Source organism: Notamacropus eugenii, chromosome 4 (assembly GCF_028372415.1).
Source record: "Notamacropus eugenii isolate mMacEug1 chromosome 4, mMacEug1.pri_v2, whole genome shotgun sequence".
Classification (NCBI taxonomy): domain Eukaryota; kingdom Metazoa; phylum Chordata; class Mammalia; order Diprotodontia; family Macropodidae; genus Notamacropus; species Notamacropus eugenii.
In genome coordinates this window covers 52,325,491-52,347,978 of record NC_092875.1, presented here as the reverse complement: position 1 = coordinate 52,347,978, position 22,488 = coordinate 52,325,491, and the positions used below count along the sequence as shown (strand labels likewise).

The 22,488-nt window shown below is 45.1% G+C and overlaps 1 protein-coding gene across 1 annotated transcript in view; it reads left to right on the top strand.

The window, feature by feature from the left end:
* Positions 1 to 4,667: 4,667 nt before the first annotated feature.
* Positions 4,668 to 22,488, top strand: part of CERS4 (ceramide synthase 4) — a 55,791-nt gene continuing 37,970 nt past the window's right edge. The window contains exon 1 of the mRNA XM_072600943.1: positions 4,668 to 5,362. The gene's annotated coding sequence lies outside the window, so the exon portion shown is untranslated. The remainder of the gene's footprint in view (positions 5,363 to 22,488) is intronic.

The window sequence follows — 22,488 nt, the reverse complement described above, 5'->3', positions numbered from 1 at the left end:
TCCAATTAAGAAATTCCTTTCTTGTGTTATAGTGAATCACTCATGGAGACCATAAATCTGAAGGGCACAGACAACCTTGGATTGTCCTAAACGTATTTAAGCCTGGTCATTCTTGTATTAGTTAGTCAGAAGTTTTCTGGCTCCAAATGATCATGTGACTGCTAGCTTTAAGGGAATAAACTGTAGGCATTTAACCTGTTTGCCTTTTCTCAACCAAACTTTCAGGTCAACAGTAGTTCACACTGTACTAGAAGATTACAAAGATTACACAGGTAATTATAATACACAGTACAAAGAGGAATGGGCAATCGAATGAGTCAGTTTCACAAACTTTTATTAAGTCCTTACTATGTATGAGGTTATTTGTCCTTTTTGGAAGAGAACCAGTGATATCACGTCACACAGTGATGTCTTGACTCAACATGAATTGGATCTAAGTGAAGCAGAGTTGCCTCACTCTCTCTTCCAATCATCAAAGTCCAGTGTCAAGACAAAAGTCAAAACAACTGGCGATGGCCCAGGATGTAATGGATGACCTTGGCATCTTCGGTCTCTGACCAAGCTCTAAGCACTTGCTTCAGCTGCCATTGGAACAAATTATTGTCACCTGCCTATTCCACTAGATGAAATCTTCACATGCTTGAGGCAAACATCCCCTGTACCAACAGGTTTGAGGCTTCCCTCAACCTGGTTTAACCCCTCTGCCAAGAAGGTTTTGCCAGGGTGTGGCCACTGTGCATGCTATTGCTTCTTGGAGTCACAGGTCAGACTTAGGGGAAGGTGGACACCAAAGTAGCTATGAAAAATGCACAAGGCACTGGAGATACAAGGATAGAAATGGCACATTCTCTGCCGTTGGGAGTTTACACTCTTGTTTTTTTGCTTGTTACTGCTGCTGTTAATGCTGTTCTTGGAGGAAGCTAGGTGATTCAGTGGAGAGAGCGCTGGGCTTAGAGTCAGAAAGATCTCAGTTCAAATCTTGTCTCAGACACTTTATAGTTGTGTGATGCTGGTCAAGTCACTTAACTTCTATTTGCCTTAATCCTTTGGAGAAGGAAATGCAAATTACTCCAGTATCTGGGCCAAGAAAACCCCATGGACAGTATGGTTCACAAGGTCATAAAGAGTTGGATTCCATTAAAAAACAAACAACTGCCCTCAAGAAACTTACAATTTTAGGGGAAGTAGAAGTGGTTACATGTCCAGAAATAGATATAATAAAAGGTATAGAGTGTTGTGGGCAGCACTACCACTGAACTGCAAATCCATCTCTCCTCCCTGAAACTCAGTTTCTTTCACTGTTCAATAAGAAGGTTGGACCAGATGACCTGCTGGAATCATAGAAGTCCCCTTTTAGTTTTTTAATTGAGCTCAAATGAATTGTCTTGAAAAACAATATGGTGGAGGTAGAAAGGACACCTTGGTTCTGGAGTCAGAGAAATGGGCTTTATATTTATATCCTTGCTCTGCTACTTAATTCTTGTGCGACCTCCCCCCCCACCCCCAGGAAAATACATTTGGAAGCCTCAATTTCCTCATCTGTAAATTGAGAATGTTGGACTAGGTTCTCTAAGGTACTTTGCAAGGTGAAATCTATAAACCTGTTGTCTCTGAAGTTCTTCTCAGCTCTGACATTCTATATTCTACGGTTAATGCAGAAATGTTTTGTATCTCATCCTATGTTTAATGGATATTGCATTTCCAGCCTTCAGATGGGGAAGAGGCTAAAGGTAAGTAGGGAGAGAATTTAGAACTGAAAAGAAAAATTAAATTTTAAAAAATCCTATGTTCTAAAGGTTCTTCCCAGTTCTGGCCTCCTATGTTCTAGGGTCCTCCCCATCCCAGCACTTACCATAGTGCCTGGCACGTATGTAGTAGGTGCTTAATGTTTATTGATTAAGTCTCTGTTCTGAGAGTCCTCCCAGATCTGTTTTAAGTGCTCTCCTAGCTCTGACATTCTATGCTCTAAGGCAGGATGTCAAATAAGCAGTCCTCGATTCAATATGCAACACTCCCAGGGGCTGCCCAGACCAGATTAAAATGTAATTGAGAAATATTTAACAAAACAAATAAAAATATAAGAATAGATATTACATTTTAAAACTAAGCCAAGATGTGTCCCTCAAGGGTACTTACAGATTAATGAAATCCAATTCTATTTGAGTTTGACATCTCTGTTCTAAGGGCCCTCGAAGCCCTAACATCCTGTGCTCTAAGGACCCTCCCAGCTCTGACATCCTGTGCTCTAAGGGCCCTCCCAGCTCTGACATCCTGTGCTCTAAGGGCCCTCCCAGCTCTGACATCCTGTGCTCTAAGGGCCCTCCCAGCTCTGACATCCTGTGCTCTAAGGGCCCTCCCAGCTCTGACATCCTGTGTTCTAAGGGCCCTCCCAGCTCTGACATCCTGTGTTCTAAGGGCCCTCCCAGCTCTGACATCCTGTGTTCTAAGGGCCCTCCCAGCTCTGACATCCTGTGTTCTAAGGGCCCTCCCAGCTCTGACATTCCAAGCTCTACAAATACCATTTGAATGTTTCCGTCGATCCTTATCATCCTTCTCTTGTCCTGCCAGTCCTGAGGCAGAAATTTTAATTCTGAAAGGAAATACCCTTTCCCCAGACCACACAGCCTTGATGGCCAAGCCAAGTTAGAAACTACTGCCTCCTGCCACTATCTCTGACTGATTGAGTTAAATAAACAATCATAAGGTCAGAAACAGATTATTAAGCAAGTAGCAATGCCCTCTCTGATCACTGCAGACAATGGCTACTGACTGGTCAAAACAGCCACCTCCTCTCTCTGATCTCTGGCTTCTGGCCTTCATACATAGAGGGGACGGTCTAAAGTGCTGGACATTTACCTTTGCCCTGACAACACACAAAAAGTTTGTGGATGTGGTAAGATGGAAGAGAAGAAAAAGAGTGGAGGCTGAGAAAAAAAGACATTGAAATTCATGTCCCCTATAGAAACACTGACCTCCCCCCACTGTCTTCTACCCACTAACTCTAAGGATCTTTAGGATTTACAGCCAGAAGGGACCTTAGACTGATAACTCATCCAACCTTCTGACCGAGAAAGATTGAATTGATTACAGAGAAAAACCAAGGATGGGAGAAGGAAGGTGATTTGGCCAAGGTCAAACAGCTAGTAGATGGCAGGAGGATTTAAAATCTTCTCACTAGCAATCAACTCTTTCCACTCTACTGTGTGATCATCTCCACTGAAGTCCAGAGATAAATGGGAACCCAATAAATAACAGAACTGAAACTCAAACCCAGATCATCTTATTTTATTTCAGATACTCTTTTCACTAGTGATTGCCTAGTGGTTGCCCACCCTCCTCTCCAGAACTGACCAGATTGATAAAAGAGCCAAATTCCTCACTCAATCTGGGGTTTAAAACCTCAAGAACTTTTCCAGTTGTACCCCATTATCTATGTGACCTGCTCTCTCCCACCTCAAAGAGCAGACCTCGACTCTGCCCTGGAGGAGTAGGGGCCACATGAATTGCTGCCTGGGGCATGTTCCCTCGGTCCAGGACCCACCTCTCAGTTTACCCAAATCGAATCTCTTCCTGGGAGCCCCAGGCATTGAATTCCCCTCCCTTCTCAGCAATCTACATAGTCTGTGAGCACATCTCTGGAACCTGCCAAACTCAGATTTATTGAAAGTCAGGTAGCCTGACCGAAAGACATCTGAGTCCTACCTGTTACTGTACAGAGGAAATTTATCTTTTAGTGCTTCTTTTATCTCTACCTGTTGGCTCTCATTTTTTTTTCAACGAGGGCCTACAAGTCAGGGACAGGTCTCCTTCAGCCCTGCTGTCTGCTTCACCTGTCTGGAAGCCTGGCTCAACAGACATGACCCACCCAGAGAAGGGGCCGACTCTTTTCAGTTCAACTTAACAAAACATTTATTCTACACCTGCTGCAGTGTGCCCTGTGTTATTGGACACTGAGATGTGCGGAGATCTGAGGCTGGGGCAGGCAGAAGCCAAATTTCAGGCTCATGCTCCAGCCAGAAATGGGGGTGGGGAGAGGGATGGATACACAGACGAGGTAGCGTTTCTGGTTTCTGGGGGTCTGGTTTGTAAACAGTGGAGGCTGACAGCGGTTTGCTGGCTTCAGACACTTCAGAGTTCAAAGGATAAGAAACGAAGAGACAGGAGACATCGCGCCTGGGCCAGACTGTCAGTATGAGGGTGTGCGCGTGTGCTACACTGTAGCAGGGAAGACTGTGTCTGGAAAGGCTCTGCCCAGGTGGGAGGGCGATGTGGCATAAAGCACTTGGCCGTGGACTGGGGGGAATCAGGAACCGGGGGGCCCCACCGATGTCTCGTGTCTCTACAAAGTCAAGTCCGGGGGCGGTTGGCAGTGCGCCCCCACGTTCCTTTTCGTGTGTAAGGGGATGGAGGAAAGGGGATCTGAGGCGGACGGTGGGCGGACTGAGGCGGCTTAGGGGAAGCTGGGTGGGTGGAGGAGGGGTGAAGCAGGCTCCAGGCTCCCGGAAGCTGCAGGAGGAGCCCTGGAAGCCAGAGAGGGCGGGCAAGGAATGGGGGGCCCCGGGCAGGGATCTCCGCCAGCGTCCCGCCCCTCGATGGGAGTGGAGGAGGCGGCGGCCGGGCGGGTGAGCAGGGACTGGGCGGGCCGGGGCGGAGCAGAGGCTAGGCGGCCGCGGAGTGCTGCGAGCAGCTGGAGGCTCCATCGCCGCCTCCTACGACCCAAGCGGCACCCCCTTCCCATCCCTTCCCCCCTTTCCCTCTCTAGCACCTGCTCAGGCAGCCTCCCCCGCGCCCCGCCAGGGCGCTCTGGGGGGCCATCCCCTATACCCCTTAGCTCTCCCCTATTCCAGACTCCATCACACCCTGAGCCCCATCTAGGTTCTTCCTTACCGGCCCCTCCACACCCTCCACGGCAGCCCACTCTCCAGCATCCTACCGGGTCGCGGCACCCCCACCCTCCCACACTGCCCCCCCTTCCCCCAACATTCAGGGCCGAGCCACCTCCAGAATCCCCTCTGGGTCCAAGACTCGGTTCCCCTTCGCGGATCGCCAGCCCTTCCCCCTGCCTTCCAGTAACTACGCTTCTCGCCCCCGCAGCCTTTTCTACTAGCTCCCCCCTCCCCAGCCCAGGTCCCGCCCTAGCCCCTCCTTCCCTGTCTTGGAACCCAGTCCTGGCTGCTGGGGGTGGGAGGGGAGGGGAGGCGCGTGTCCGATGACCCGTCCCGTCGCTGCCTCGGCGAGGGAGCATCCAGGGCAGCCACGTCTGCCTCGGCGGCAGGGACTCGGAAACCACCACCTCAGCCGGGCTGCCCGCGGGGAGCATCTGGCCTAACAGCTGTCTTGTCTGTCTGTGCCGCAGCCGCAGGTAGGAACTATCCCCCCATGGCCTCTAACCTCTGTCCACCCAGATAACCAACCCGATCTTGGAGGGGCTGTGCCGACTTCCACCCACACAGTCCCAGCGCCTAGCGCCCACGCTGCCCCTGCCCCCTAGCCATTGGGGATTTCTAGGGCCCTTAAAGGCCTCTTCTCACAGTGGCACGCATACACACACGCCCCCTTTTCGCTGTTCTGTTCTTGTGGTTCCCAGATGGCCCATCAAAAACCCCTCGTCTGTGCCTCATACACAAACACTTCTGTCACAGAGCCCATATCATATTCACCCCCGTGCAAATTGTACACACACACACACACACTTCTCTCTCACACATGTGCACACCTGTCAGATATCCCATAGAGCTCTAGTACCCTCAGGTTACACAAACACCACAACACACACACACACACACACACACACACACACACACACACTCCCTCCCTATGTCACCCACCACTCTGCTTCTCTGACACACACTCTCCCAGGAACAACAGCTGGCCTAGGTTTGTTCTCAGTTCACAAACCCTACCAGAATCTGGCAAGATTCCTGGAGAATTTCCCACCTGTGGAAGGAATAAGGGAGGGGCATGGGATTTATCTTCCCACCTAGCTTGGGCTTTGAGGAGAGAGCATTCATTTGAAGGGAATATTGGGCTCACTGATACCGGCATGCTGGTCACATCTGAGCTGCTGCTGCCTTGAGGGTAAAGGTTTGAGGAGGCCTGAGAAAAGAGAACAAGCTGGGCTGTCTCTTTCACCCTCTGTGAGCATTAAAGGGGGGGCCCTGCACTTAGGGTTGCCAAAGCCTTGTTTATGCTGAGCTCTCCCTGCACCAGGCTTAGGCTTCAATTCCTGGCAGGAGAAATCTTAGGCAGCCCTGGTCTGTGACACATCTTACATCTCATTCAGGCCCATGGAAGAAAGGCCAGTCAGCTGATGCCTTCAAGTTCATCCTCCTCCCACCTCAACCCCTCTATTCCCAGTGACTCAGGGCAGGATTTCCCTGAGTACTCCCATTCCTTCACATGATAATTATAACCAGATTGATTTCTCTAAGGATTACAAAGCATTTTCCTCCCAACAATCCTACGAGATCAATTGTGCAAGTACTCCCATCTTGTAGACAATATTATCAAGCAACAGAAAGTGATTTTTCCTGTACCATACAGCTATTAAGTGAATGTCAGAGCCAAAATTTGAACACAGATCTCCTAAAGGTCCAGTGAGCTATCCACTACCATTCCTAAATGCAAAGATAAAACCAGGTCTAGCTGCAGACTGAATACCTACCTTTCTTCTTTGACCTTGAATAGACCCTCCTTCCTCAAATTTTCCTAAAACACTTTTCTCCACACCTCTCCTTCACTCCCATCATGTTCTATCTTTGTAGAGTCATACAGCTGGAAAGAACTTTAGGTATAAAATCTTCATTTTACAGTGAGCAAACTGAGGCCAATCAACCTGCCCACAGTCACACGGATAGTACAATGATAGATCCAGGATCTGAACCCATGCCCTCTGACTATAAAGCCAATACTTTTCCCATTGCGTTGATGTCACAAGATTCCAAACGGTATCTCTGAGAATGTTGTGGATTCCAGTGACTAGCGAAAGCTAGGAGACCTGGAGATAAATATACAATACAGACTCATCCAGAGTACAATTGAGAACTCTCACTTAGAAAAGAGTCAAAAGTAGTATCCCCTTCAAATTGTGAGAATGGATGTCCTGCAAAAAGGGTCTGAGAGCCTATCATCCATCCACCAAGATGCAAAAACAAAGAACCTTCAAAAATAGTTCAGGTATCCCCTGTTAGAGCTGTCTGGAACATTTTCCCATAATCATCCAGTTTTTCTGGGGGATGAGATTCACCCATCACTGAAGTCCTAAACTTGAAAGAAAGTTAGTTTACCATTATCAGAAGAAGATACTGACCAAGAGGGGAAAAAAACCAACATGTTTGCTGGCAAGAATCAGAAAAACTGGCTAGGCAAGTGACCTACCTGGAAACCCGTCAGCTTCCATCCTTTTCTCCAAATACAGCCTAACCCAGTGGAGATTAGTGATTAAGTTTGTGGCATTCGGTTTATCACACTTGGAAAGGTTTTGTGGTGAGACAAAGACCAAACTGAAACTATGTGTCCCTGCCCTCTGGGAGTTTCCATTCCGCTAGAATGAATTTGAAAGCCTTTTCACCCTGATTTAACTTCTGACTGACTTGTTTCTCCTAGGCTACCTCTTTGGGCTATTTTCTTATCTTAGACTGTAATTGGAAGGATATTGTAGGCCAACCCTCCGACTTCACTGTTCCTGTAACTAAACCCCACAAGGGACCGAGACAGGATTGGACAATGAAGTCTTTTGGACTCCAAATTCAGAGTTTTTCCCATGGCAGAATCACCAAATCTCTGAAGTTGGAAGGTGTGTCTAGGCAAATGAATTCCCAAATAGGAATTACATCTACAAACTACAAATCCTCTACCCTTTGCAGAGCATTGAGGCAGCTGGGTAGTTAGAAGGCTGGACATGAGTTTAGAAAATTATGGTTGGAACTATGCCTCTGGCATGTACCCTGAGAAAGTCACTGAATCTCTTTCAGGCTTCAGTTTCCCCCTCTGTAAAATGGGGATAATCCTAGGCACCTATCTCACAGGGCTATGAGGATTACTTGAGGTAGCAGATAAAAGTACTTTGCAGACCTTAAAGAATTATGTAAATGTGAATTTTTTATTATATTATTGTAATTAAACATTATTATTTTATGAGGGGGAGAAGGGTCAGGTGAGCAACTCCCTCCCAAGACTGCCCGTTTCGCTTTTGGACAGTTCCAATGTTAAGCTGGGGCCAAGCAGAACAAGACTGATCCATCTTCCATATGACATATGGAAGCCTTTCAAACATTCCTTGCTGGTGGGTATCATCCTCTTTCTGGACTATTATCTAATGTGAGATGACTTCATTTCTATTCCAAATTCCATCATTATCCTCTCCTTCTGAATTCTTTGAATTCTATTCATCTATGTATGAGTCAGCATCTTGGGTGTATGTCATTCTCCCCACCCCTAGCCACCACCTCCTCTGGAATATAAACTCCTTGAAGGCAGAGACTGTGTTGGTTTTAAATTAGTTTTATATTCCTAGTTGGCACTTAATAATTAAGCAGTTAATGTTGAATGAAGGAAGACTGAGTAAAACAAGTGGGGAATAATGATAGCTGCTATTTCTATTTCATTTTTACATTTCAGAAAACAATTCTGTGAGATAGGCAGTGGTACTGTGATTATGTCCAGTTTTTACACATTGAAGGAACTAGAACCCAGTCTAGGCAAGCAAGAATGGTTATCCAGTTTAGCAGACCCAGAGCCAGAATTGGCACCCAGGGCTTTTTGCATTACCCAGCTTGCCTTCTTGGGGAAGGAAACAATTCCCCATAATCATGTCCACGGGGAGGTGCTCCATTGGTCCCTAAATCAGAGCCCTGTCCTTCCTGACATCTGTTATCCCTTAAGCCAAGGAAGGTCCCCCAGGGTTCACTGGTAGGATTTACGCTGGCTCAGCTCTCTAATTCCTCTTGACTTCCCCAGGGTAAATGGGGTGAAAGATAAATCTTCCTGGGAAGAGAGAGAGGATAAAAGCAAAAAACTTCTGGGTTCTTGGGGCACTAAAAGAACTAGATGGTATGGTTGCCAAGCCACAGCCAACTGGTATTTGAAAGAGGAGAATGGGAGCAGTGCCATCCACTAGACTGGAAAAAGGCAAATGACCCAGTTTTCAAAAAAAAAAAAAAGAGAGCCTGCAAATTACATGTCACTGAGCTGGACTTCCATTCCTGGGAAAATTCTAGAATGGATCATTAAAGAGCTGGTTAGTAAGCATCTAAGAAAGGAAGCTGTGATTACAAAGGGCTGCTGCACCTTTATCAAGAACAAGTCATACTTGAGAGACAAAATGACTTATCCACTTAGAGCCAGGAAGACCTGCCTTCAAATCCTGCCTTGACACATCCTAGCTGTATCGCCCTGGGCAAGTCACCTTCTCTCCCTCTCCCTCCCCCTCCCCCTCCCTCCCTCTCTCTCCCTCTCCCTCTCTCCCTCCTCCTCCCCCTCCCCCTCCCTGTCTCTCTCCCTCTCTTTCTCCCTCTCCCTCCCTCCCTCCCTCCCTCCCAGAGTGTCCTCACCTAAAATGATGGTATTACACTTAATAGCCTCAAAATTCCTTCTAGCTTTAAATGAGTAATCCTATCATCCTAAATCACTTCACCTCTAGGTGCCTAGACCACTCTCTAAGATTATAAGTTACTGAGGAATTATCAGATCTGACTGGGGTGGTGGTGAAGTGGTGTTGTAGGAGTGGAGAAGGATCTAAACCAAGACGTGCACCAAAAATCTGTCCTGTTTACCATATTTCATTAGTGACTTGGATAAAAAGAAAGATAGCATGCCCATCAAATCTTCAGATGGCACACAACCACGGAGGGATAGCTATCACACTGGACAACAGCTTTAGTATTCATAAAGATCATGAGATTGTTGAGTTGTTTTAATTAATAAAATGATATTCAGGATGGATAATTGCAAGATCTTACTCATGGTATCAAAAAGGAAACTTCACAAGTACAAGATGAGGGAGGCAGTGGGGAATAGGATTCATGCTAGACCCCTGAAAGGATCCCAAAGCCCCTGAACCAAGCCACTGGCTTTTGTCTGAGGCTCTTGGCCCATCCCAATATAATTCTTTTAACTGTCCTTTCTTTGTGGCCCTCGTCTTTACCTGGCCCCACCTCAGGCTATTTCACCACTCCTTAATTCCATCTAGACCCCTCCTCTGGGTTACCTCCTAGTCATCCCAAGGTATTGGCCGCTCCTTGATCATATCCAGATCTTCCCGCAGTCTTTCTGTATATGTGTCCATCTTGTCCCCGTTAAATCAGGCAGATTCTTTAAGAATCTGGCCTACTTGCATTAGAAATACAAATGGGTGGATTCTTAAAATCTCACGCTTCTTCCAAGGCAGGACCTCACACCTTTTGCCCTTGTATTTTGGGGTTTCCCAGGACCCCTAGACCACAATAGAGGCATAGCTGGTTAGACAGCAGCTTTCATGGAAAATATCAGGGAGGCTTATATTTGGGAGCTGTGATGTGGCAAGTAAAGCCCTGACCCTGGAGTCCAGAAGACCTGAGTTCAAATCTGGCCCCAGACATTTCTAGCAGTATAACCCTGGTCAAGTCACTTAACCTCTCTGTCTGTCTCAGTTTCTTCAACTGTAAAATGGGGATAATAGTAGCACCTTCTCCCCAGAATTGTGAGAATCAAATGAGATCATATTTATAAAGCACTTAGAACTGAGCCTGGCACACAGTAAGCACTATAACAATGTTAGCTGTTAAGCTTTGATTAATGTATGATCTCCGATTTCTTTAAGGTAGACATAACTTCCAAGAATTAGGATATTCTGGTCTTCTACTCAGATCAGAACTCATCTGGAGTCTTGTGTTTGGTTTTGGAGGCGACCATTTAGGAAGGACTTTGATGGGCAACAAAGATGGTAAAAAGGGCCTTGAGTCCATGTCATATGACGATGGGTTGAAGCAACTTAGAATATTTAGCCCAGAGAAGTGAAGGTTCAAGGAGAGACGTGCTAAGTGTCGAGGCTTTCATATAGGAAAGAGATTTCACTTTGTTCTCTGGAGTCCCAGAGAACAGAACTGGGAATAACAGTGGTATATTTAGGCATTTAGAGGTATATTTAGGTTTGATATCAGCAAGACTTAATGAAACATGAGATCATCTGTAATTGAATGGGCTCAGACGGTGGTAGGTCTCCCCCATATTAACATATTCTGGATGGTCTGTTGTACTGAGTATTGAACTATCTGATCTCTGAGGTTCTTTCTAAGCTCTAAAATTCTAAAATTTTCTTTCTCTAGAAAGAACCTAGCTCTAAAATTCTGTGATTCCTTGAGGCTAGTTAGAGACATCCTGTAGCAGCAGAAAAGTCGGTGCCTCCAGGAAGGGAGAAGACCGGTACCAGTCAGGTGACTAGAACAGGGCCTAGACCACATGTGAATGCTGCAGTCTTGAGTTGGCATCGCTATCCCCACACTGTCCACCTGTAAAAATGACTACAATAAGGAGCCTGAGGGCAAAAATAATTGTAATTATAACTGAGGCTTTTTTTTTAAGGTTTTCAAATTGCTTTCCCCAATGTTATCTCCTTGGATATTTAAAACTACCCTAGGAGATAATTGCTACCCTTATTCCTCATTTTATAGATGAAGAAACTGGGTGATGGAGGGTATAAAGCACCTAATTAAAAGGCAAGTCCTTGGGGATACAGAGACAAAAATAGAACAATTCCTGCCCTCAAGGAGCTTCTGTTCTATTGGGGGACACAATGTGTATGTGTGTAAACATATACATATATGTATAAATATATGTGTATATGTATACATGTATATAGGTTATTTTGATGTTCTGGAAGAGGACCATCAGGAAGGAGAAGCGATGACATGCAAGTGAATTGGATTTAAGTGAGGAAGGGCTGTGCAAAGTCATCAACCTCTCTTTCTCCCCCAGAGCCATCTGGGTCCAGTGGCTAGATATAGATCAGGATGACTGGAAATGGCCCCTACATATATATATGTATGTATATATACATGTGTGTATATTTTTATACAAAGTGGATATATCCTCCCACTGGGAGAATCAGGGAAGGCTTCATGTAGAAGTAGATATTTAAGTCAGCCTTTAAGGAAGCTGGGGAGTCTAAGATGTAGTTATGCAGAAAATATACATTCCAGCCATAGGGGACAGCCACTGCAGTCACAAAAATGGGAGACGGGAGTGCCACCCTGTGTATGAGGAAGAGTGTCTTGGGCAGAATCTGAAGCCATGTCTTCATGACACCAAGTCCAGCACTCCATGCAGGCACAGATGCAGAATCTGATATGGATCATCAGAGAGGACTCTGAGAGGAAGAGAGGGGACAATAGATTGGCCAATAAAGGGGACAGATCAGCAGTGTTGGGGTTTAAAGCTGGGGAGGATTTGAAGAGTCACTGAGTCCAACCTTATTTTATAGGAGAGGAAGCTGAGAGCTAGAGAGGGATCCAAGTGTTTGCCACTAGGAAGAAACAGAAAGTAGTCTCCTTGATCTAAACCTAGGTCCTCTGAACCCAGATCTGGTTTTCTTTCCAAGCTAGCAAGGAAACACTAGCAAGGGTGTAGGAGGTTGGAGGATGCAAAGGCTGAGTTGAAGATAATTAGGCACTGGGAAAAATGTGGTTTCTAGTTGCTTCTGAAAAACAGTGTGGTGTGGTAAAAACTGGACTAGAAATGAAATCTGGAGCCTTGGGTCTAATTTCTTCCTGACCATTTGGTAGCTTTGTGCTTGGGGAAGTCAAGGCAGTTGACTGTTAGATGTTGGAGTGGATAAAGTGCTGGGTCTGGAGTAAGAAAACTTGAGTTCCAATCTGGCCTTGAATATTGCCTAGCTGTGTGACCCTGGGCAAGTCACTTAACCTCTGTCTGTCTCAGTTTCCTCGACTGTAAAATGAGCATATTGATAGCACTACCTCCCAGAATTATGTTTCTGAGGATCATGTGAGATATTTGTAAAGTACTTTGCAAACCTTCAAGTGCTATGTAAATGCTACCTCTATATAAAATCATTTTCTTCTTCAGAAGCATATTTTTTTCACCTATAAAAATGGAGAGAGAAAGTGGGGTGACCAGGGTTTAGGAGAAGGTGCACTAGATTTGAAGTTATAGCTGGACTTCAATTTCTCTCATTTGTAAATGGAGAGGGGTTAAACTAGATGAACCTTAAGTGCCTTTGGACTCTAAATCCCGTAATACTGTGGTAATCCTTGCCCTAGCTCCTGTACTGCAGGAAATGTGAGCTGTTGTTTTTTGTTGTCTTGCTGTGCCTAACCAGAAAAGCTCAGAGGTATTTTGAGATATACTGTGAGGGTAGGAAGGGGGGTGGGGGGGTGGAGGGAGATAAGGGGTGGCCCTGGATTTCCTCTGTAGAGTGTGAACAGGCAGAAATGCTAAGCAGCCATGACCTTCCCTTCTTTTCTTATGTGGGCCCCACAGGCCTGCTTCCAAGCTCCTGCCTGATCTCCTGAGCCCCAGAGCAGGATGCTCTAGTTTCTAAGCCCCTAAGCTAGGCCCAGGCAGGGAGCTGGGAAGGGTGAAGAGGGGGTGCTGAGATAAGTGGTCTCCTAAATCCCAGGTCTTTCTGAGTTCCCTGGGGGATAACAACTGAAGGACCCTGATTTGCTAGTGGCCTCTCTGCCCCATCTCCACCCCCCAAATCGGGTTCCCTCTCCTTCCTTGTCCCATCCCTCAACAAGCACCTGCTGAGTGCCTACTGTTGGTAGGGGAAATGGGAGCTCACAGTCTGCTTAGGGAGATGGGACATGAGACTTCCACACAGTCCAGTTCAACAACCTGCTATGTACAAGACCATCTAGGGACTGGGAAAACAAGAGGAAATTGAAAGGACATCTGGTTCTGAAAGGAGCTGACGTGTTATTGGGGTATGCAGCACACAAACAGATAAATGATATAAGATAATTTGAGGAGGGACAAATAAGCAGGGACCTCTACCTTCCCATAGTTCCTGACGCTTGACTTGAGTTTGGAGGATGGTCTTAGAAGCTGAACTACAGGAAACAGGATCTTGGTGTACTGGAGAAGATAAGGAGATCTGGCTAAAGGGCCCTGAGTAGGGTTGTCCTTGAGCTGAACACAGACAGGTAAGAGCACAGGACAGCCAGAGAAGAGTGGATGTGTCCCCAGCTTCCAAGACTGACCAAGGAATCACACACTCCTCTGACTTAGAATAGTCCATCATGCATTTAAAGGCAACATCATGTTCCTTCTGAGCCTTCTCTAGGTTGAACACCCGAAGTTCTTCCAACTGATCTTTGTATGGCTCAGTCTCCAGTCCCCCTTCCCCCTTACCTTCCTCTGGACACTTTCCAGTTTATCACTGGCCTCCCTTAATTGTGTCCTCCTTTGGGTTGCTTTCGTCTGCATTAAGTCATTCAAGACTTGTGTGTGTATGTATGTATGTATGTATGTATGTGTGTGTGTGTGTGTATGCCTTCATCCAAATTATTGATAAGAATGTTGACTCATTCAAACATAAGGATAGATCTCTGGAGCTCTCCACTTGAGACTTTCCTCCTAGCTGACATCAATTCATTCATCCCCACTCTTTGGGGCTAGTCATTCAGGCAAATCTAAATCCACCTAATAGTACAGTTTCCTAACCCGTATTTCTCTATCTTGTCTGCAGGTTATGAAATTTGTCAAATCCCTTTCAAGAAATCCAGGCATCCTAGAAGAGCTTTGGTTTACGATTTCAGCAGGGTTGTAGGACAGGTAGGGTGAACATTATTATCCTTCAAGCGGAAAAACCAATTTTGAGTGGGGTCCATAGTATAGTCCTGATATCTACCAGAGTAGTAAACTTGTTTTACTTTCCCAGAATTTCAGAGCTTAGGCTTGAAAATCCATCTAGTATTACATAGGTTTTCTTGAAATGGAAAATTATATATTGAATCCTCTCATGTTCTGTTGCATCCATGGAAATGTTCTTTTTTTTTAAAACTTTTCTCATTTTGTATTTAAGTATAAGACAAATAAATGAATAAGACATTGAATAAATGAAATATAAAAATATCATATAAAATATATAAACCTATAAATATAAAAATAAGATTAATCAAATATTTACACACTCAGAAAACTCATCTAGGCAACCCGTACATGAACAATAATCCTCTCTCTGTTATACTTCTCAAGAACTCATCCAGCCTTTGCTTGAATGGAGGAACCCTCTACTTCCCCAGGCAACCCATTCCACTTTTCTATATCTCAGAGTACTGGAAGAGTTTCTCCTGACTTCACACTCAAATTTGCTTCTTGGATGTTTACTCTTTATCCCTAACTATGCCTTTGGGTGACAAGCATTGTCATCTAATCTGCTTTCAAAAACCTGAAGACTTCTATCATCCCCATCCCACAGCCTCCAGGCCAAGCATCTCCATTTTCTTCTGCTCCTTGTCATACTGTATGGACTAAAGGCCCTCTACGCTACTGGTTGCCCTCTTTTTGTCACTTTCCAGCTTATAAATGTGTTTCCTAAAATGGGGTGCCCAGAACAGAACACAATACTTCATTTGTTTCTTCCTATAGTCAGACATTTTCATCTCCCAAAACATGGACTAAGCCTGACTTTGCTTTTCTGACTCCCTACACAACTTTAAAAAGAGACCTTTGTGTTTTCCTGAGTATTTATTACAAGCCTGAACTCATTCCTAAAACAATTCAATCTAGCAGACAAGTCTTTATTGAGTTCCTACTATGGGCGAGCACTGTGTTAGCCTCTAAGGATAGAAAGACAAAGGAGGGGAAAATCATCCTAGGCTTCCATTATAATGGGAAAGATACCATACTAATTATACTGGTGTAGCTTGGGTGTGGCTACAACCTCCCACTCTCCTCTGGCTTTTTCTCTCCTTGAGCCAGACCAGATTTACTCATTCCATTTGCAGGTTTTATTGTATTTAAAAATATAAAAATCATTCTTAGCTCACTGGTCAATAGATTTAGCCCACTGGCCCTGGGTTGCTGACCCCTGCCTTAGGAAGGGACCAGTATTCCCCTGCTTAGCTATTATAAACCCCAGGAGGACAAGGCTACCTCCCTCTGAGGTCCCCATCACTTCTACTTTACTCAGCAGTCCATCCTTGTTGGAGGAGCTACCTTAGTTTCCTCCCCCAGTCTTTAAACATCTGTAGGTGCAGCAGCTAGAGATGGTGACTCCCTGGTGGAACTACCTCCTCTAGGACTCTAATTGCTTGCAGTTGGTTCCTGGGACGTTTGCACCTTAAAAAGGCTACTTCTGTTTTTTTCCCTGAGCCCTCAGAGGTCCAGAGTGGTCCCAGGGTCACCAGAGATGCATTGTTAATTACTCTAAATCCCACAGCCCCTATCCTGATCCAGGTTTGATCACCTTTCCCTCTTCTAGGCCATTTCCAGTCTCCTCTCTGGCTTCTCTGCCTTCTCTTCCTCCTCATATTTCACACAGTCTTCTAGATTTATCTTCCTAAAGTCCAAACCTGATTATATTCAGTGGTTCCCTGTGTCCTTTCACCAAGGCCAGATTTCACCTGGTATTCAAGACTGACTCCCAACCCATTACTCATATCTTATCTCCTGCAACTAGCCTTCATGTAGATTATTACACTTTTTATTCTACCAAGACCCAGACTTTTGAAGCTAGATGAGACCTAAGAGTTCATACCATCCACATCTAGGCCTCTCTTCTGCAACATCCCCATGGAGAGATCATCCGGGTTCCTTTATTTGGGGGGGAGGTGGGGGTTGTGATTAAGTAACTTGCTTAGGGTTGTCAGGATACTATTAGGAGACACCCTGTTTTTCAGAGCTAAGGCCCAGCAAGCAGCCTGTGTCCTGAGTTTGGCATAACAACAATCCTTTGTTCTCACCTTCTGGAACTGATGTTCCCTGAGCTCTGGCAAGCACCAACAAGCCCAGACATGAAGCCCTGCTATAACAGACTTTTTGTCACTAGACAACCTTGCCTCACTGTTTGTACACTACACTGTTTGATTCTAGACACAAGATTCAGCCCCACTGCCTTGGGTCCCCCAGGCAGGGCCCTGGCGCATGCATCTGATTTGTTTCCTTGTTTGAAAGCCTACTTTAAAATTAAAGTTCTGTTGGATTCCTGGCTGTCCTGTCAGTGGCCTGCTCTGTTTGGCTCCAGCCATCCACAGGTTAGAGATCAGTTTGGTCCAGTTTTCAGGGTCACACAGCTAGTAAGCATCCAAGGCCAGATTTGAACTCACATCCTTCTGACTCCAGGACTAGTGCTGCATTCCCTGTGGCACCTAACTGCTCCCAGTTTCCTTCATGAAGGCTTCCAAGGAAGGGGCAGCCCATTCCATTTTAGGATACTTTTCCTTAAATTGAGCCTTAATCTGTCTAACTTCTACCTATTGACCTATCGGGCCAAGGCCAAGTCTAAAGCTTTTTCCCTCAAACTGACACGTGCAGGATTTTAGAGGTTGCAAAGTACTTTATAGATCCTATCTCATCTGAGCCACACAACCTTGAAGAAGGTCCTCGATGGATAAATATTCCTATTCTACAGCTGAGGAGACTGAGGCTCAGAGAAGTTGTGCTGTGCCTATGAACACATAAACAATAAGTGTCAGGATTCAAACTGAGGTTTTCTGGACTCATAATCTAACATACTTTCCATCAGGACTCCCACAGGGCACAGGACAGATTCATTCCTGCCTCACCACCTTTTTTCTCCTTTTCTCCATGCCTATCCAGATTCTCCTGATCCTTTGGAGAGTATCTCCAGGTCCACCTCCTGCATGAGGCTTTCCATGATTGCCTAGGTCCTTAACTCACTTCCTGAAAGCTCCCCCAATATTCACAGTCGCCTACACTGTGGCCCTCTATATGCTGACTTGTATTTCTGCAGGGTCTCGTGTCCCCCATTTAGGACGGGGAATGTTCTTCCTTCATCCCCGTTTCCCCCTCCTTAGCCTCCAGCTTGTCCAGCACAGACCTGGGCACACTGTAGGACACAGTCTCATTGTATTCAGGATGAGCTCCCCCCCATCCCCATCCAAGTCATTCCCAGGTGTCTGTCCATATGTAAACTAGACAGACACTGGATAGGTCTGTGTGTGTCCCTCAGAAGACTTAAAAGGTCTGAGGCCACTGGGATGAAACTGGGCTAAAAGATTCTTTTGTTCAGTCGTGTCTGACTCTCCATGACCCAATTTGTCATTTTCTTGGCAAAGATGCTGGAGTAGTGTTGCCATTTCTTTCTCCAGCTCATTTTACAGATGAGGAAACAGGCAAAAGGGGTTAAGCAACTTGCCCAGGGTCATACAGCTAGGAAGTGTGTAAGGCTAGATTTGAACTCAAGTCTTCCTGACTCCAAGCCTGGCACTCTATCCACTGCACCCCCTAGCTACCCAAAAAAAATGCCGTAAGGATCTAAAGTTTCTATCAGAGCCTAGAATACTCCTTGAGTGTTTCAATTTGGAGAAAACACTTAACCTCAGGCTCAATTCTCCCATTCATAAAATGGAGGAGTTAATCTCAGCTTTTCCAACCAATCCAATCAAAATTTATTAGGCACCTACTGTGTGCCATACACTGTGTTAAGCCCTGGGGATACAATTGATAAAAAGATAGCCTTTACCATCAGATTTACAGTCTAATAGGGAGAGACAAACACACAAAAGGAGGCAGGGATTGGGCTAGGGAATGGGGCCCCAAAGGGCATCTTGCATGGAGGGCATCTTGTTCTAAGGAATTGAAACCAGGCAGAAAGCAGCAGATGCAGAGTGGAGTGAGCCCAAAAGTCTAGTTTCTATAAAGGAAGACACTGGGAGGAGTTTGGTATATCACCCTCCAGTCCTCCAGGCAGAGGACAGGAACTGAAGGAGGTGGTAACAGTCAAAGCCTGAAGTGGAAACATGATGATGAGTTTTGGGGTAACTAGACAGTTCAGTGAATAGAGTGCCCCATCTGGAGTCAGGAAGTCACCTTCTTGAGTTCAAATCTGGCCTTAGACACTTACTAGGAAGGTCCTATAGTGATGAATATCCCCATTCTATAACTGAGGCACAGAGAAGTTGTGACTTGCCTATGAACACATAAACAGTGTTTAACCCTGGGCAAATCACTTAATCCTGTTTGCCTCAGTTTCCTCATCTGTAAAATAAGCTGGAGAAGCAAATAGCAAAACAGTCCAGGATTTTTTGCCAAGAAAACCAAATAGGGTCATAAACTGTTGAACATAACTGGAAAAACTGAACAACAATCTTAACATACTGTAATTTGTACAGGCAGCTAGGTGGTGCAGTTGAAAAGGTGCTGGACTTGAAGTCAGGAAGACCAGAGTTCAAATCCAACCTCAGAAATTTACTGTTGTATGACCCTAGATATGTCACTTTGGTTTGCCTCAGTTTCTTTCTTCTGTAAAATGAACTAGAGAAAGGGATGGTTGGTTAGGTGGTACAGTGGATTAGAGCATTGACCCTGGAGTCAGGAGGCCCTGAGTTCAAATTCAGCCTCAGAGGTTTAGTAGCTGTGTGACTCTGGGCAAACCACTTAATTCGGACTACGTTCCCTTTCCCTCCTCCCCCACCCCAACACTCAGGGAAAAAAAAAACTGGAGAAGGAAATGGCAAACCACTCCAGTATCTTTTGCCAAGAAAATCCCAGATGAGGTCACCAAGTGTCAGACATGCTAACTGACTAAGCAACAACAACGATGAGTTGAGGAGGGAAGGATTGGGTCAGGGATCTTGTTCCCTAGGCACAGCCATCAATGCAGGGTGGAGTGAGCCAATCTTTTAAATCACATGAGAGGATTGTGTCCTATCATAGATAGGGAAATTCTTTGTACAGTGAGATCACCAAGTGTGAGAGCTGAGTGAAAGTTCATGAGGTACCTCTTCCTACCTACAAATTGTTTTGTTTTGTTCAGTCATGTCCAGTCAGTCAAGTTATAACTTCATGGACCATACTGTCCATGGAGTTTTTTGAAAGATACCAGAAGTATTTTGCCATTTCCTTCTCTACTAGATTAAGGCAAACAGAGGTGAAGTGACTTGCCCAAGGTCACACAGCTAGTCAGGAAGACCTGAGTTCTAGTTCAGTGTTCTATCCACTCTACCATCTAGATGCCTCCAAGGAGGAACCCTCTGGACAACATCTCTGACCAGTAGTCATCTAGTCTCCACTCGAGGACTTCTAGTGCCTACCAAGAAAACCTATTCCCATGTGGGATGATTCCATTTGTTAGGATGTTTTCCCTTATTTGGAGCCAAAATGAACCCTCCCTATGATGGGTATCAGAGAAAAATGCGGCTTTTTGGAAACAGACCTACCTAACCAGAGAGCCCAATGAGAAGACAACTTTAGGTTCTCTCCATTCAGAGAGAAAGAATTCTGGCCCAAGCTTAATCCAGAAGATCCCTGCTGCTGTCTATAATACATCCATGAAATAACCATGGTGTGTATATATGTCCCTCAACCATTCCTCTATCCATAGAATCTAGAGAACTTTTTAAGCTTTCTACTAACAACTTCAGAGGCCCTCCAGAGCCCAGAGATCCGTGTTTGATATCATGAAAAACATCTTAACAACTCAAGCTGTCCAAAAGTGGAATGGGTGATCTTCAGTGATTCCTTGTATCCTGTCAGCAGGAGAAAAAATGAAATAATGTTTGTAAAGTGCTTTGCTGTCTAAGTACTAATGATGGTGATAATAATGATAGCTTGGCACCAGCATGTTAGGTCTCTGCCTCTGTGGCCCAGGGCAGATTTGACTCACCTCAAAAGTGATCGTGTAATCTAAGACAACAAACCCTGAATTTCAAGTCTGATTCAAATCCTGACTTTGATGCTTACAACGTGGGGCAAATCACTCTCCCTGTCCAAGGATTTCCCGATTAGTAAGGCTAGGGTTAATTAATATTATAAGCATGTATTTAGTACCCACTGTGGATGAATAAGGTCCTGGACTAGGTACTGGAGACATCAAGATGAAAAGAAAAACATTTCCTTCCTTCAGGGAGCTAACAATCTACTGGATGATACAGAGAAGGAGTTAACAATACGTCTACAGATAAGTTTTTTTAAAAAGATAATTTGAGGAAGGAAAGATTATTAATAACTGGAGAAAGCAGGAAAGGCTTCACAAGACTATATAACACCTGATCCTTCCAGGAAGAAAAGGATCCTAAGAGGAAGAGATAATGAGTAAGAGTGTTTTGAGTTGGGGTGGTCAGTTGTACAGAGGTGGTCAGTGGAATGCTGACTTCAGTTCATAGTCTAGTTTGACTAGAATTTAAAATACAAGAAGTATGATGTGATATACAGGTGCAAAGTCAGGCTGGAGTCACATTATAGATCAACTTCAGTGTCAGGCCAAGTTTCTCTTTCATTGAAGCATAAGAAGCCATGGAGAGTTTCAGAGCAGGAGCATGAAATAGTCAAACAAGTTTCTATAGATGAGCTCTAAGGCCCCTTCTAAACCTAGATCTTTTGACCCTATGATCCTTTGGGCCAATATGGTAACAGATTTCCTGAGATAGTTTTGTCCAATTGTTTCATACTCTTTGTGACCCCATTTAGAGCTTCTTTGGCAGAGATACTGGAGTGGTTTACCATTTCCTTCTCGAGCTCATTTTACAGATGAGCAAACTGAGGTAAATAGGGTTAAGTGATTTACCCAGGGTCACACAGCCAGTAAGTATCTGAGGCCAGATTTGAACTCGGGGAGATGAATTTCCTAATTACAGGGCCTCTACCCACTGTACCACCTAGCTGTCCTCCTGAGATAGTCCCATGAAGGGTCACTTTGAGGTAGAGCTAGGGTCCCTACCCTCACATAGTTTACAGTCAAATGAGGGAGAGAGAAAGAGGCAGTTACATACAGTTACCTCAGTACAAGGTAGGATGTGATGGGCAGTAGAGTAAAGCAGAGCAAGCACAGCACTTGAAGTCAAAACTAAGTTTGAATGCCAGCCCTTACACTAAGAGTGAATCTTGGAAAGGTTCCTGGCAGGGAAGACATGTGAACTGGACCTTGAAGAAGGACAGGATTTAAAGAAAGGGAGATGGGGGGGAGGGGGACACAGTCTAATAAAAGGAATTACAGTGAGCAAATGCAAGGAACTGGGAATGCTCAGCGTCAGACTGGGGTCAAATTCTAGCTCTGATATTTTCTGCCTCTATGACCTTTGGCAAGTTGATTAACTTCTCTGGGCCTCAGTTGCCTTATGTGTAGAATGAATATTAGGCTAGTACATAGCCCAGTAGGAGGTGGCCATGAAGATAGATGAGATAACGCATGGGAAATTCTTGCAAACCTTAAAGTGCTATGTAAATGCTAGCTAATTCTGTTAATACAGACGGGATGGGTGATTGGACCTTTGTCCCAAGATACTGAAATTCAGGGAGTGCTGACAACACTTGTACTATACAATAATGGATTTAAAGCTGGAAGGTCCTCAGAAGTCCAATCCTCTCCAT